We start from the raw sequence: 15,081 nt of genomic DNA on the forward strand, positions 1-15,081 counted from the left end.
AATTGTAGAAAATGATATAATTAATATGATTATAATAATACGTATATGAAACCAAATGGTCTTTGGTCTAGCGATATCATAATCTTTGGCTTCCTAGAAGGTAAGGGCTTCAAACCTCACCAAATATAAGAAATGTATGCGAGTTTATTTGTTGTATTTGTCATATATAAATATCATATACTTCAAAAAAATACAGATAATAAATAATAATATTCTTGTTTGAAAACATAAAATTAAACCATCTATAAATTATAAATTTTTACCAACCTTAATATATTTTAAATTATTATTTAAATAAAATAAATTGATTTATGAGTAGTGGCATAACAATGGCTACCTTTCAATGGAGGTTGGTACCATATTAAGGTAACCAATATTATCATGGACAAAGCAATATCACCATTTATTGGCATATTATAACCATACACACTAAAAAAACCCTTTTATTTGTTTTTTTATTTTAAATATATATTTTTAAGGTCCTGTTTGGTTTGAAGGAATGAAATGGATTTGGAGGGATTTGCATTTTAAATCTGTTCCAGTCTCATGTTTGGTTTGTTGAATTATCCGGATTTGAAATCATTGGATTTAATTGAAATCCTTAAAATATGGGATTTTGAAATTTTTAGGGAGTCCTTGAGATTTCACGGGATTTCGTAGGATTGTATGCAATAATGTTTTAAAAAATGTTAAAAAACATTTGTTTTGTAATAATCGATTAATAAAAATGTAAATCAATTATTTTTTATAATTATTTATAAATAATGAAATACAATTTCGTTCCAAATCCTACAAACCGAACACACCAATAAGTTCAAATCCAAATCCCTCCATGAAATCCAGATTTTTCTCAAAAACAATCATGCAAACCAAACAAACCCTAAACGATATATGTTAATAGAAATAGAGTGAATTATTTCTATGGTTTGTTTGAAATTTGGAATTCTGTCATTAAAAATGAAGTGAGGGTCTTCGACTTTTCAATTTCATAATGCTTACGGCTACTAAACTCAACGACGTCAGTTATTAACCGTTATGAAAAGCAAATCGGTATTTTATAGATCATCAAGAATGAAAACTAGATTTTTGACAAATTACATGGACAAACTGTGTAATTCATTTTAAAATTAATTGTGATTTCACTTGTTTTTTTTTCTTATACATATATATATATATATATATATATATATATAGACTTGAAATCATGTAAGACCCAGTGTTTTTCGTGAGTCTCGTAAGGTCAATTCTCAACTCTTGGATTAGATCTACAATCTGAATATTCATAATCACAAAATTGTCACGATACCTCTCAATAATCATAAAATTGTCACCGTACAACTTTAGATCATTAGATCATTAGCTTATAAAGTTGATCAATGAACATAAATTGGTCTTACGGGTCTCACAAAAACTTTTGGTCTCACATGAACCCAACCGTATATATATATAGTTAAAGTACATATTTAAAAAACAATTTATTTATTTAAAAGAATTATTAAATTATAGACAAACTGACTTTTGCGTTGAAACAAAGTATCGGAAGTTAAGTATCCAAACTATTAAAATTAAAATAACAAAATAAAAATCCCAAAAACCCGTAATCTTTTAAACATATACAATTATTATAAAGATTAATAAACACTGATTATTCAAACAATTAAGAAAACCGTTTGTGATCCAAAAATACAGAAAATTGCAATATATTAATTTTTTTCCTTTTTTTAAAAAACCAAATGAAATTCTTCAATTTATCATGTATTTAATAAAATTTTGATCATTAATCTTTTATTGTTAACTTCAAAAACCTTAAATATTATGAAATTGAAAAGTTAGAGACTAACAATGTAGATTATTTATTTTAAAGACGAAACCCGAACTTTGAGCAACCACAGGGACCAAGAGTGTAATTCACTCATATACTAGATTTTTCACAAGCCCAAATATAATCTATTGTCTAAAAGCCCATAATTTTGGGCCCTAGCCCAATACCATGTTTTCCTAAAGAAATATCTAACCCGCTATGAGAGCTGACTAATTTCAGGGGGACCACCTGCTTTGCAGATAGCCCGGAGTCACCGCATTTGAACCTCCGTAGCCACAAAAGGATTTTTCCTTCTTCGATTTGAACATGAGACCTTAAAGAATTCATTTTGTAGCACAAAAGAAACACATACTGTCAGATCTTCCAATATGCTAGTTTCAAAAACTCTCGTTCTTTTGTACAAGTTATAACGTTTCGTCATCACTTTGTGTAAACCTGTTCCCATGCAATAGTCAGGAATTCTTGACGACAGACATGCGGTCAGAGCCCCGGGCTCATATTAAAACCAAGAAATATAGGTCTGCCTAAAGTCTTGATGATGAACGTATCACATAAAAAAAGCCATATTGTTGATAAATATTTTTCATTGAAAGAAGCAATAAACAATGAAATGGTAAAATTGTGGGTGATAAGATATGGTAACTAGTGACCTATCAATTGGTTTGGAATCTTGTTGTATGTAATTGGGTGTTCGAAAAGAAATACAGTTCAAATAGGATCGTTTATTCTGTCCAGGCACGTAGCAGCGAAAACATGTAGAACAGAGGAGTGGATGGACTTTTTGGATGAAACTGTTACTGCCCTTGGAATTCACGAAGTTTGATTCATTAAATGGATGTAAAATAAGCTTCCCATATCGAAACGTGAACTTAAACGTGCATATGAACCAGCTTGAGGGGTTTGGCACTACTATTGTGTCCTTTTGATTCGAACAAGACGGTGTAGACAAGTCTATGTACTAAGGCTGCAAATGGTCATGTGGTATATGTTCGACTATGTCAAATGATCATGTAGTATTTGTACGTCTATATATTGATCCTCGACTCCTGTTTGTCTTGAATAAACAAAATTAATGAGTATCTCAGTTAGGAAAAACACCGTATCAGATATCAAAGTAAGAAAATACGGTATGACCCATGGACTTTATATTTAATCTATCATGTATTTTGAAAAACAATTGGGCGTCTGTAAATTATGATTTGTATTCGACCAAATATTGTCTTTATTATATCCAAATTAAGTATATACACAAGTAGACAAGGCCAAAATCTAGTATCGGACAGGGTTGGGACCAAATTGGTCCTGGGCTGAAAAAGTAACAATCCCGACTAGTCTCGATCCCAACGAAAATACTAAGTCTCGATAAGGGTACATGTAACCGGTTACGGTAACTGGTCCAGGTCCCGGCAGGGAACAAATCGGTCCTATATTAAAAAAACATTTTCTTTTTATATTTTTATAAATTTCTTTTTGATAATTTTTAAAAAATACTTTAATGTTATTCTAATACACTTTAAAATATCTAATTAGGTCAATTAAATACACTTAAAAAATACGTTTTATTGTAGTTTTATAATTGGTTTTCAATCAAATACACTTAAAAAATATGTTTTATTGTAAATTTATTATTTGATTTTCAATCAAATACATTTAGAAAGCTAGAAATACATTTAAAAATACATATAAAAGTACATTTATTTTGAAGAAAAAAAATCGGGCCGGTCCCGTGCCGGGCCTTTTTTTGGATGAAAACCTTAACCGGCGGTCCCAAACCAATCGGTCCCGGCCGGGCCGGTCCTACGTCGGTCCTGGTTGAGCTGGAGCCATTTGACCATCTCTATACACAAGTAGCTCTTGAATGGCACATTGAAAAGTAATTGGCGATCTTGAACAACCTATAGATAAATGGTTCAGAAACTGATACCAATGCAATGACATTTACCAAGTCTTGTCAATGCTATACTCCTGGTCCTGCATCTCGAAGGTGCGTCATTGCTTCATTATCAATGCTATAATGAGCCAATGACGCACCTTTTTGTAAAAGCCAAATATCTCATGAAAGTTGCATGGAGGTGGACCATCACTTTGTTCATGTGAATGCGATCGGTAATTGGCGGGGGAACCTCATTCTATCGACTCAATCCAGTGTCGGGTTTGAGATTTCAAAAAGAAGCCCCTTCAATGGACACATACCTGAATACGGCAAGCTGTACCGTACATATGTGCTTCGGGTGTTTCATATCTCACCCATTAATGACACGATTCACAACTTCCGTCCCCATTCTTTACAACAAAGTAAGTAAAGGTTGCCTGGTGGTTGTCGTGGTGCCGCTATTTAGTACTTACAAGCTTCTTATTCATGTTGCTATATAGGTACTTGCTTTCGATGGTCACCAAGTGAAGAATCTGAAGAGGTTGGCGAACATGGTGATGAGTATCTGAAATTCGAATTGGATGATCAGCAGGTGTAATATTGTAAAAACATGTTAATACAAGTAGAAAACGATTCGTGGTGTGCAAGTAGACAGTGTAATGAGGTCAAACATGTTAATACAAGTAGAAAACTAAGGAATATAGAAACTTAAACTTGTAAGAAAGTCAGGTAATCAGGCTGGGCTAACCCACACAAGGAGCCTATTTGCATACTCTCTACCCTCCTCACAATACCCTTGACGTCACCCTCTGGCATAGCCTACATATTGGTATTTGGAACTCCATATATATGTACGAACCGTGAAAACCACATTCAACCAATCATTATTTTTCATTTTTTTGTAATTATGAGAGGTTGATTAACCATTTTTATGGTGGAGGGTGTTAATCATGGATATTATCATCTTCCTTATTTTAATTTTAGAGAAATACATGAAACAGTTTCATTAAATATTATATGAAACAATTTCATAACTATATATGAAACAAATTCATCAAAAAAAGTATTATATGAAACAATTTCATGAAAAAATTTCATAAGATTAAACAATGAAATCGACGTATGAAGGTGGTTTGTACAGTTTGTACAAATGAGGGTGGTTTTCATTTGATCGCTCCTATATATATATATATATATATATATATATATATATATAGAGACTTGGGATCACGTGAGACCAGCCTGTTTTCGTGAGACCAGCTTTTTACACTTGAAACTTCACAGCAAAATGCTGACTTTTTAAAACCTTCACAGTGTTTTTGCTGTGAAGTTTCAAGTGTAAAAATGTGGTCTCACGGGTCTCAAGAAAACAGCCTGGGTTCACGTGAGACCAGGCTGTTTTCGTGAGACCCGTGAGACCACATTTTAACACTTGAAACTTCACAGCAAAAACACTGTGAAGGTTTAAAAAAGTCGAACCTTCACAGCAAAAACACTGTGAAGTTTCAAGTGTAAAAAGCTGATCTCACGGGTCTCACGAAAACAGGTTGGTCTCACATGATCCCAAGTCTATATATATATATATATATATAAACTTAAGGCTTTGTTTACATTATTGTTTATTCACACACTTGTTCAATTTGGTCCATTTAACATTTTGTCTAGTTATATATTGGTCTTACCAAACACTCCGTCTAGTCCACATCCGGCATATGAAGTCCACATACCAAACGCATCCTAAGGTATCAAGAAGAAATGACTCAAAAAGGACTTTAGTTTAAAGACCAATGACCTATGTTGTTACATAGATCAAAATTTGAGATCACAGTCGCTGTGATTCGATATAATGGTCTAGAATTAGCATTCGTTTAATAACTAGAATTATAAATGTATGTAGTCAAAAGTCCATTAGTGTCGTTAGAATAATGTTTTATAGTAACTAATGCAACGAATACTCGTTTTGATGATAGAACTATGAATTACAAATTCACTTGCGCAGTAATTAAACTGCTTTATATAATGTCTTGGAACTGATTGATGATTCAAGAGGTGTGACAGTCCACATGATCTCGGATACGAGTGGCAAGGAGTGATACATATAACACACACACACACACACACACACATATATATATATATATATATATATATTAAGAGCCCCACTAATTCATCTTTTATAAAGTTACATGGTGATAATAAAGCAACATTCTAAATGATGCACAATCTAGTCTTACACGACTTCACCAAACATATGGAGGTTGACAAGCCTTTTATTAAGAAGAAAATCGATTATGGACTTGTTCATATGAAGACACTTTCCTAGTAGAGAGCAAGTAGCTAACATTTACACTAAGGGACTACACAACAAACAGTTCAATGTCTTAGATGGCAAACTGGGTATGAAAGAGATTTTGGAGTATTCGAAAATCAGGAAAATTTGGAAATGAACATCCTAGGACACCTTTCTATTTATATTATTGATTTAGCAGATATGTTACTATTATAAAATCACAATATCAATAATAGAAAATTCATTATGTGCAAACCTACTTTTCAACTAAGGTTTCATGAGCATGTTTGCTAATGCATGGCTTGTTCATATTATAGGTTTGCTAGAAGGATAGGTTTTCACACCTACAACATGATTTTGTAGAAGATAACAATGACGTTCTATATGTTTGGTACTCTTGTGGAATCCTTTGTTCTCACATTATGGAATGCAGATTAATTATTGTGATATGGTGGTGGTAGTTTGTTTCATATAAGCAAGATAAAGGTAGCAGACTATGCATGGGGATAAAGACAAGAGGAAGGGATAGGATTAGTGATTTGGCAGTTAGGTTACTAGAAGAACCTCAGGTTAGACTAGAAATATGTAGTTTCCACACCTTGGTTATGTTTTTCATGTACTTGCTTCTATCTATATTGTTATTGCTTACTTGTATATAATTTTTCAATTTTATCAATATTTGTCTCTCTTTTCTATTTTCTATTGCAATTGCTTACTCATATCTAGCTTTTCAATTTTTAGCGTTTATATAATTTCTACCTTTCATGCACTTTTCATTAGTCAACGGTCTTGACGTAAACAACCACTCTACTCTACTATAAAGTGTAGATGTCAGGTGTGCACACATCGTACCCTCCCAAGACCCCGCCTCTGGGTGGGATATACAGGGCTTGTTTAGTACGGTTTGGTTTTTAGTTTGTTTAGGAGTGGTTGAAGTTGCGTAAATCATGTTTGTCCAAGTATTTCACAAGTGACATATACCATGGATTAGTATTTAGGTTTTGCACCAGAAAAGGGAATCATTTGGTTTTTCTTGCTCTTCTTGGAGACTATATTCTCTTATGTTCTCTTGACAACCTGCTCAATTTGTAACTTAAAAGAATGCGATCTTGCCTCACCTTACTCTAAAAACGTTCTTTACTTGCAGTCTCCTTTATCTCGTGGGATACCTCGAAAGATGTCCATACTTGCATTTTCAGCTTGTCCACCAAATTTATAAACAACACCATTTGACCTCTCTTGCAAACAACAATTTCAATACATCACCCATAATCGAATCTCCTTGTGAACAACGTGAACATAAACTTAAATGACGGCTCAACCTTGAGATTAGGATTAACATGTAACAACTTTGTTATCAAAGTTAGCATTAACAAGTGACAAGTACATCTCTAAATGACACCTCAACCTTGAGATTGGGATTAAATCCCAACCCCGTTAAAAGATTAATGGTAATCCTACTCCTATTAAACCAACAAAATTTCAATGAAGAACGATAAACCATCCATGAAAAATCAAGCAACTTGTGACATTTTTTACACAGAAAGTAGAGATAGAATTGGTATGTAATGAAACAAATTAACGTTCGGGTAATTTGGTTGACAAGAAAACAAGGTKTTAGGATTTCAAGAAAACAAAACACATAACAAAAATAATGATTAAATCCTAAGATTGATCCATGTGAAAATAAAAGTAAGATAGAAGCTATACCACACATGAAAAAGCGCAAGGAATTTGGTAGTCTAGTCTACCACAATGCAGAAAACCCACATCTTTATTGATATCCACAAAATTGATTTTCCTTGTCATCATTGTGTAGGTTACCAAATTAAAAATTCATCCGAAAAGAAATCACAATGAGATAAATATCAATTTTAAATGGTTGTTCAAAAGTCGCCAAAAACAACACTTCATATTCTTGCTCGAAGATATCGGGGAAAGAAAATAAATTTAGAGAAAGAGGACTTTATCAATGTATAGAACAAGAAAAGCAGTGTTTCATAAGTCGGTGTCTTCATGGAAACAACCTCGATCCCTAGGGGTAGAGGTTGGTCTGCAAACATGATACCATCCTTAGACCCTACTACGTCCTGGTGGGATATACTTGCTAAAAGAATCATGCTGCTATAGATGATAAACTGCTACATCATTATTTTATGTTGTTACATATGCATGAATCAACAGAGAAATTGACCTTAAAATATTGAAAACAAAAAACATAGAACTCTTAACTCATAAAATTTTGATCATTATCATTATGTTTTACTATTTTTATCACAACATAGAAATTAGAAGATAATTCTTCTTTCTTACTATTACCGCTTCAAGTAATCTTTTGGCACCCCAATTTTGGATAGATGTGCTTCATTCTCATCATTTGAGGAGGAAGGCCCACACATTGCATCGAGAATACATTCTTTGTTTCTTTGCAACTCTTCCATTTTGAATTTTATTTGCATGAATCCATGATACCCATGAATGGCCACATATTCCTCATACGTTTTACCTCCAAGTAACCTTTTTATATATTCATCAAGCATTTGTCCTTGCTTCTTCTCATTTACTTCATCAAATTATTTGTTAAAATCTTGGAGTTTGGGTTCATGATTAGAGTTGATAGCCCTGTTGATGAAATCATTTGGTTGTCGGTCGACTTGATTTGGGTCGAGAAATTTGCATACAACAGATTGAACGTTGGGGCTACCAAAAGAGAGAGGCTTTCCAGTAATGGAGAAAAGAATGATTGCAATCTGTATACGACACAGTGTGGCTAGCTCATGGGCTTTTTTGAATATGCCATTGCGCCGTTTAGACAAGGTAACAGCTCTTTCCTTGTCAATTTCAATTCTTTTCAGTTGTATCTTCTTACGACCCTTGCTTGGTAATCTTGCCATACTGTCAAATTTCAGAGATTGTGAGAAAGTATGAGAATGGTTGTGAAGGGTTTGTTATATGAATGGTATTTATAGAATACCGCGGCCAAGGCTCCAGAATTGATTTCGATTGGTGGTGCACGTTTAGGAGTAAAGAAGCCTACATATCAAGTGAATTCATGTATTTATAAAAGGAAGAAGCATACATAGTATGCAATATGTTGCATGATAGTTTTTTAAAAGTATGAGATATGTGCTTTTATGGAACATGTGTTGGATTTCTGACGATATTGGTATTATTTTTTTGCTCGTTGCTTGAGGAGATATCCTTATAAGTCAGCAACCTTTGTGTAGTATTTTGGTCGTTGCTTGGGAAGATATCCCCCATTAGCCCGACACCCTTTGAGTAGGCCAATAGTGTGGTAAGATAGCACCTATATGTTCGGCATAATGGTTATGTTTTAACTTCTACGAAAACTACATGTTGCAAGTTGTATGTTTTTCACTACATATCTCATAATTTATAGCATGTTTTCAGTTTACTTATTTTCATTAAGCATGTGAAGAAAATCATGAACTCACTAGGCAAAAGGTGACTTTTAGTATGCAACTCATAGGAGATGCAATAGCAGATAGCTCGAAAAAAAAAAGAGGAGGTTTAAGAAAACATGAAAGCAATTTTTTTCAATTATAATTTTATGTCTTAGGGACCGTTTACTAAACGCTTACCCGATAAGTGCTTACCGGGTAATTTTCTTTACTGGATGAACATGACAATAGTCAAAAATCTTACCCAGTAAGAGCAATGATAAAGATCAAGAGTCTTACTCGGTAAGTGAGGGTGACGACTCTTACTCGAGTAAGCGTTTATCGGGTATTTGTTGCATACGATACCATTTTGATGTACTACAATCTTATCCGGTAGAGTAATTACACTGTTGACGCCTAATGGTAAGCACTTAACGAATAAACATTTAGGTAAACGACTCCTTAATGTTATTGTTTGGAACTTCAGTAAAGGCATTTAGCCAATAGTTAGACTTCTGTTGCAGTGTTGTATTAGTGATTTGGATGTTTTTTTATGGTTATGGTTAGTAGTCACAACCATGGGTTTTAGGGTGTGCAAATTTATATATTATAAAAATTACTATATTAGCCTCCTATGATGTTGTATATGTATTTATTTATGAGAAAAGTTCAAAAAAACCCAACAAACTTTCTCATTTTGAATGGTTTAGTCCTTCAACTATTTTTTTGAACTTAAAAACAATTAAACTTTCTCATTTTAAATGATTTAAGTCCCTGAACTATTTTTTTGAATGGAAAACCCATTAAACTTTCACATTTTGAATGACTAAGACCTTGAATCTTTTTTTAAAATAAATAAACCATCGAACTTTTATAAGTTAGTTAATGTAACTTTTTTTGGGTTAAAAGAATGTAAGTAACCAATTTTTAAAAGTGCAATGGTTTATTTATTAAAAAAATATTCAAGCACTTAATCAATTAAAATGAGAAAGTTTAATGGTTTTTTCATTTAGAAAAAGAAATTTTAATGGTTTTTTCATTCAAAAAAATAGTTCAGAAACTTAATCATTCAAAATGAGATAGTTCGTTGGGGTTTTTTGAACTTCTCCCTTTATTTATATAGGTGCAAGTTCATTTAAAAATCTTAAATATTTTAGGAACCTATGAACCACCTATTTTGTGAGTATTCATTATAAACATAATTCATACATAAATATCTTTCACAACATTGCTCATGAATATTTTATCATGTTATTCATCATGAATACTCATAAAAACCATGGTTCCAAGATTCCTAAATTTTTTAAGGTTTAAATGAACCTCCCTCTCTATATATAATATTATATATAAGGTCATGTTCAAAGGAGTAGGTGGTCAATTTGCAAGAAGGCAAGAAGTTTCAATATCGTACATAATTACAGACATGATACACATGTTTATCATATATGATTAAACACACCCAAAAGAGTGTAATCATATATGATATTGAAACTTTTCACATTTTTGCAAATCGATTAACTTATCGTATATATATATATATATATATATATATAATAAATATACAATATATATTATATATTATAAAAGTATTATGTTATAAAGATTTATATATTAGAAAAAGACTATACAATTATAAAAAAATTCTAATATATAAATGTTTATAAATATAATATATAAATTATGTACGATGAATAAATATAATATAAAAAATTATGCATGAATGCTTAYAATATAGTATAAAAAAGATACATGAATATTTAGTTGATTTGTGCAATTTATAATTATTATAATCATAAAAGAATYTCGCGTAACAAACTCACGCGTATTGAATAATAAATGATATTTATGAGCCCTAATTAATATTGAAGAGTATGTATACATTTATAGCAATAATCGTTAATTTTTTACCATCTCCATTGCATATGTGAAGCATTTGGCATTTGTAGTTACAATTTCATATGAAGTAAATACTCTAATATACACTTTGAAGGTAAATGTGAAAAGGCTAAATTTTTCATAGAAGTGAATAATATAACATGTATACTAAGTTTATTCCAGATTTGTTTTTCTTATGGTCAACCTCATATTAAAGATGACTCTATCCTTTTACAACTAATGCACGTATGTATTAATTGTGAATATCTAAAAATTAATATTGGAAAAAACTTGAATATTAATCCATTATGTATGAACTAAATATCTACTTTAGTTGGAAAAAGGGTCAACCACCAATCGAGATCAATTCTGGAGCCTTGGCCGCGGTATTCTATAAATACCATTCATATATCAAACCCTTCACCACCATTCTCATACTTTCTCACAATCTCTAAATTTTGACGGTATGGCAAGATTATCAAGCAAGGGTCGTAAGAAGATACAACTGAAAAGAATTGAAAATGACAAGGAAAGAGCGGTTACCTTGTCTAAACGGCGCAATGGCATATTCAAAAAAGCCAATGAGCTAGCCACACTGTGTCGTATACAGATTGCAATCATTCTTTTCTCCATTASTGGAAAGCCTCTCTCTTTTGGTAGCCCCAACGTTCAATCTGTTGTAAGCAAATTTCACAACCCAAATCAAGTCGACCAACAACCAAATGATTTCATCAACAGGGCTGTCAACTCTAATCATGAACCCAAACTCCAAGATTTTAACAAAGAATTTGATGAAGTGAATGAGCATTTGACAAATGAGAAGAAGCAAGGACAAATGCTTGATGAATATATAAAAATGTTACTTGGAGGTAAAACGTATGAGGAATATGTGGCCATTCATGGGTATCATGGATTCATGCAAATAAAATTCAAAATGGAAGAGTTGCAAAAAAAAAAAAATGTACTCTCGATGCAGTGTGTGGGGCTTCCTCCTCAAATGATGAGAATGAAGCACATTTATCCAAAATTGGGGTGCCAAAAGATTACTTGAAGTTGTAATAGTAAGAAAGAAGAATTATCTTCTAATTCCTATGTTATGATAAAAATATTAAAGCATAATGATAATGATCAAAATTTTATGAGTTAAGAGTTCTATGTTTTTGTTTTTCAATATTTTAAGATCAATTTCTCTTTTTATTCATGCATGTGTAACAAAGTCAAATAACGTTGGGCAATTTATCATCTATAGAAGTAAAATCCCTTGGTAAGTATATCCCATTAGGAGGTAGGGTCTGAGGAGGGTATGATGTAAGCAAACCATACTCTACCCGTATGGGTAGAGGTTGTTTCCGTGAAGACCCCTCGATAATGAAACCCTGCTCTTCTTGTTCTATATATTGATAAAGTCCTCCCTCTCAACTTATTTTCTTTCTCCAATATCTTCAACCAAGGAATATGAACTCTTTTTTTGGACAACGCTTGAAGAACCATTTTTAATTGGTATCTGTCTCATAGCGGTAACTTCTTTCCGGATGAATTTCCAATTTGTTAACCTGCACAATGATGACAAGGAAAATCAATTTTGTGAATGTCAATAAAGATGTGGATTCGTTTTTTGCATTGTGGTAGACTAGACCAACAAATTCCCTGTGTTTTTCATGTGTGGTATAACTTCTATCTTACTTTTATTTTCACATGAATCAATCTTAAAATTTTAATCATTGATTCTGTTATGTGTTTTGTTTTCTTAAAATCGTAAGACCTTTCCTAAGGGAGCGTTTGGTTTGATGGAATGATTTTGAGGGATTTGGATTTGGATTTTGAATGATTTGAAATCTTTGGTGTGTTTGGTATTTGGAATGGAATTGAATTCCATTCTTTATAAATGATATATAAAAATAATTAAATTGCCCTTTTATTAATAGAATATTACAAAACAAATGTTTTTAACATATTTTATAACATTATTACATACAAATCCTACGAAATTCTGTGAAATACCAAGCGCCTCCGTGTGATTTCAAAATTCTATGTTTGTGGGATTTCAATTGAATCCTGGGATTTCAAATCCGAAAATTCCTTTAAACCAAACGTGGGATTGGAATATAATTCAATTCCAAATCCCTGCAAATCCATTCCAATCCGGCAAACCAAACAGAACCTAAGAGTCGTGTATTTATCAACCAAATTACCCAAACGTCAGTTTGTTTTATCACATACCTGATACCACTTTTATCTCTACCTTCTTTCTAAATAATGTCACAGGTAGCTTGATTTTTCACGGATGGTTTATCGTTCTTCATTGAAGTTTTGTTGGTGTAATATGAGTAGGATTAGCATTAATCCCGTAATCGGATTGGGATTTAATCCTAATCTCAAGGTTGAGGTATCATTTAAGGGTGTGTTTGGTATCCAAAAAGACAAAATAGGACATACATGACAAATAAAATGACCAATTTACCCCTATGCAATTCATTGGATTATAATCAAATTAATATTTTTTATCACAAAATATATCATTAGAAAGTTTTCATCAAGACGATCAAAATGACACCAAAATAAAAAGTTTATGTGGTTTCCATTTTTATTTTACACATTTTCTATATTATTTTATTATTATTAACATTTTAATAAATCGCGTATTCGATCAATTAGTTACTACAAAACATAATTATAAGGCTGTGATCAATGAATTAGTGGAAGAAAACATGTTTCAGGATACCAAATAATCTATGGTTTGGGGGATAATCTGGTTGGTTTTGTCGTCGTAGCAGGTGACACCACTGTAGAAGGTGGTCTCAATGTAGATGATGTTATAGAAAATTCGTAAAAGCAAAAATATTGGTGAGGTATYGAGTGATGTTGCTGGAAATGTTGATGCAATTGTTGAAGAGTTTGGTGGTCGTGATAGGACCTGACGTGACTTTTTTACTAGTTATCATACTTGTTTAAGTTGCTATATACATTACTTCTACTTGTTTTACATGACTACATTGATTACGATTACATTGTCTGCTTATACACAATTCAATCATTATTCTATGTGTCATTTTACCAAATTACCTGTGCACACACCTTTTTGTCGTGCACAAGTTGGGGGGTCGTCATGGAAACAGCCTCTCATCCTAGTGGTTGAGGTTTCTCTACCTACCCCTACTAGACTTTACTTTCGAATAGGAAATATTAGGTTTGGTTGGTCCCACCAAAATAGGTGGGGAAAAAAAGAAAGGCATGGACTAAATAGCTAAATTACCCTCGTCTAAAGTATATATATTATATGCATTTAGATCTATATATTGGGTCAGATTCAGAGGAAAACCATAAAAAAAAATGAAAAACCGAGAAACACAACATACCATTCATGTGGACGGTATGCACACGTGCATAAGAAACCAAGAAACAACTTCAATTACTGTATGCACATGTGGATACCGTCCAGATGAATGGTTACCAGGGTGTTCCTTAGTTTTTTCAATTTTTGTGTTTTTTCTCCTGAACCTCCCTCTATATATATGCACTAATTGATTACCCATGTGATACAASAAGATGAAAATTATTTGTAAAACAAGAATGGAAAAGCAATACATCTCATTAAAAATAAAAATATGAAATAATATGTTAAAATAAAATAAAAATTACAAATGATGGTTGAATATGTCTGCTAATTCCAAGACCCTGTAAATAAAAACTCAAAAAAAAAAGTTATATCGATATTGGTGTCAAATCAAAGATTATAAAATTCTGGTTTTTTGTTAGAATTTGTTTAATACAACATTTATTATAATTTATATAGTTTGATATATAAATAAATATGTAATTG

Source organism: Cynara cardunculus, assembly GCF_001531365.2.
Source record: "Cynara cardunculus var. scolymus isolate 2C chromosome LG 6, CcrdV1, whole genome shotgun sequence".
Taxonomy (NCBI): Eukaryota; Viridiplantae; Streptophyta; class Magnoliopsida; order Asterales; family Asteraceae; genus Cynara; species Cynara cardunculus.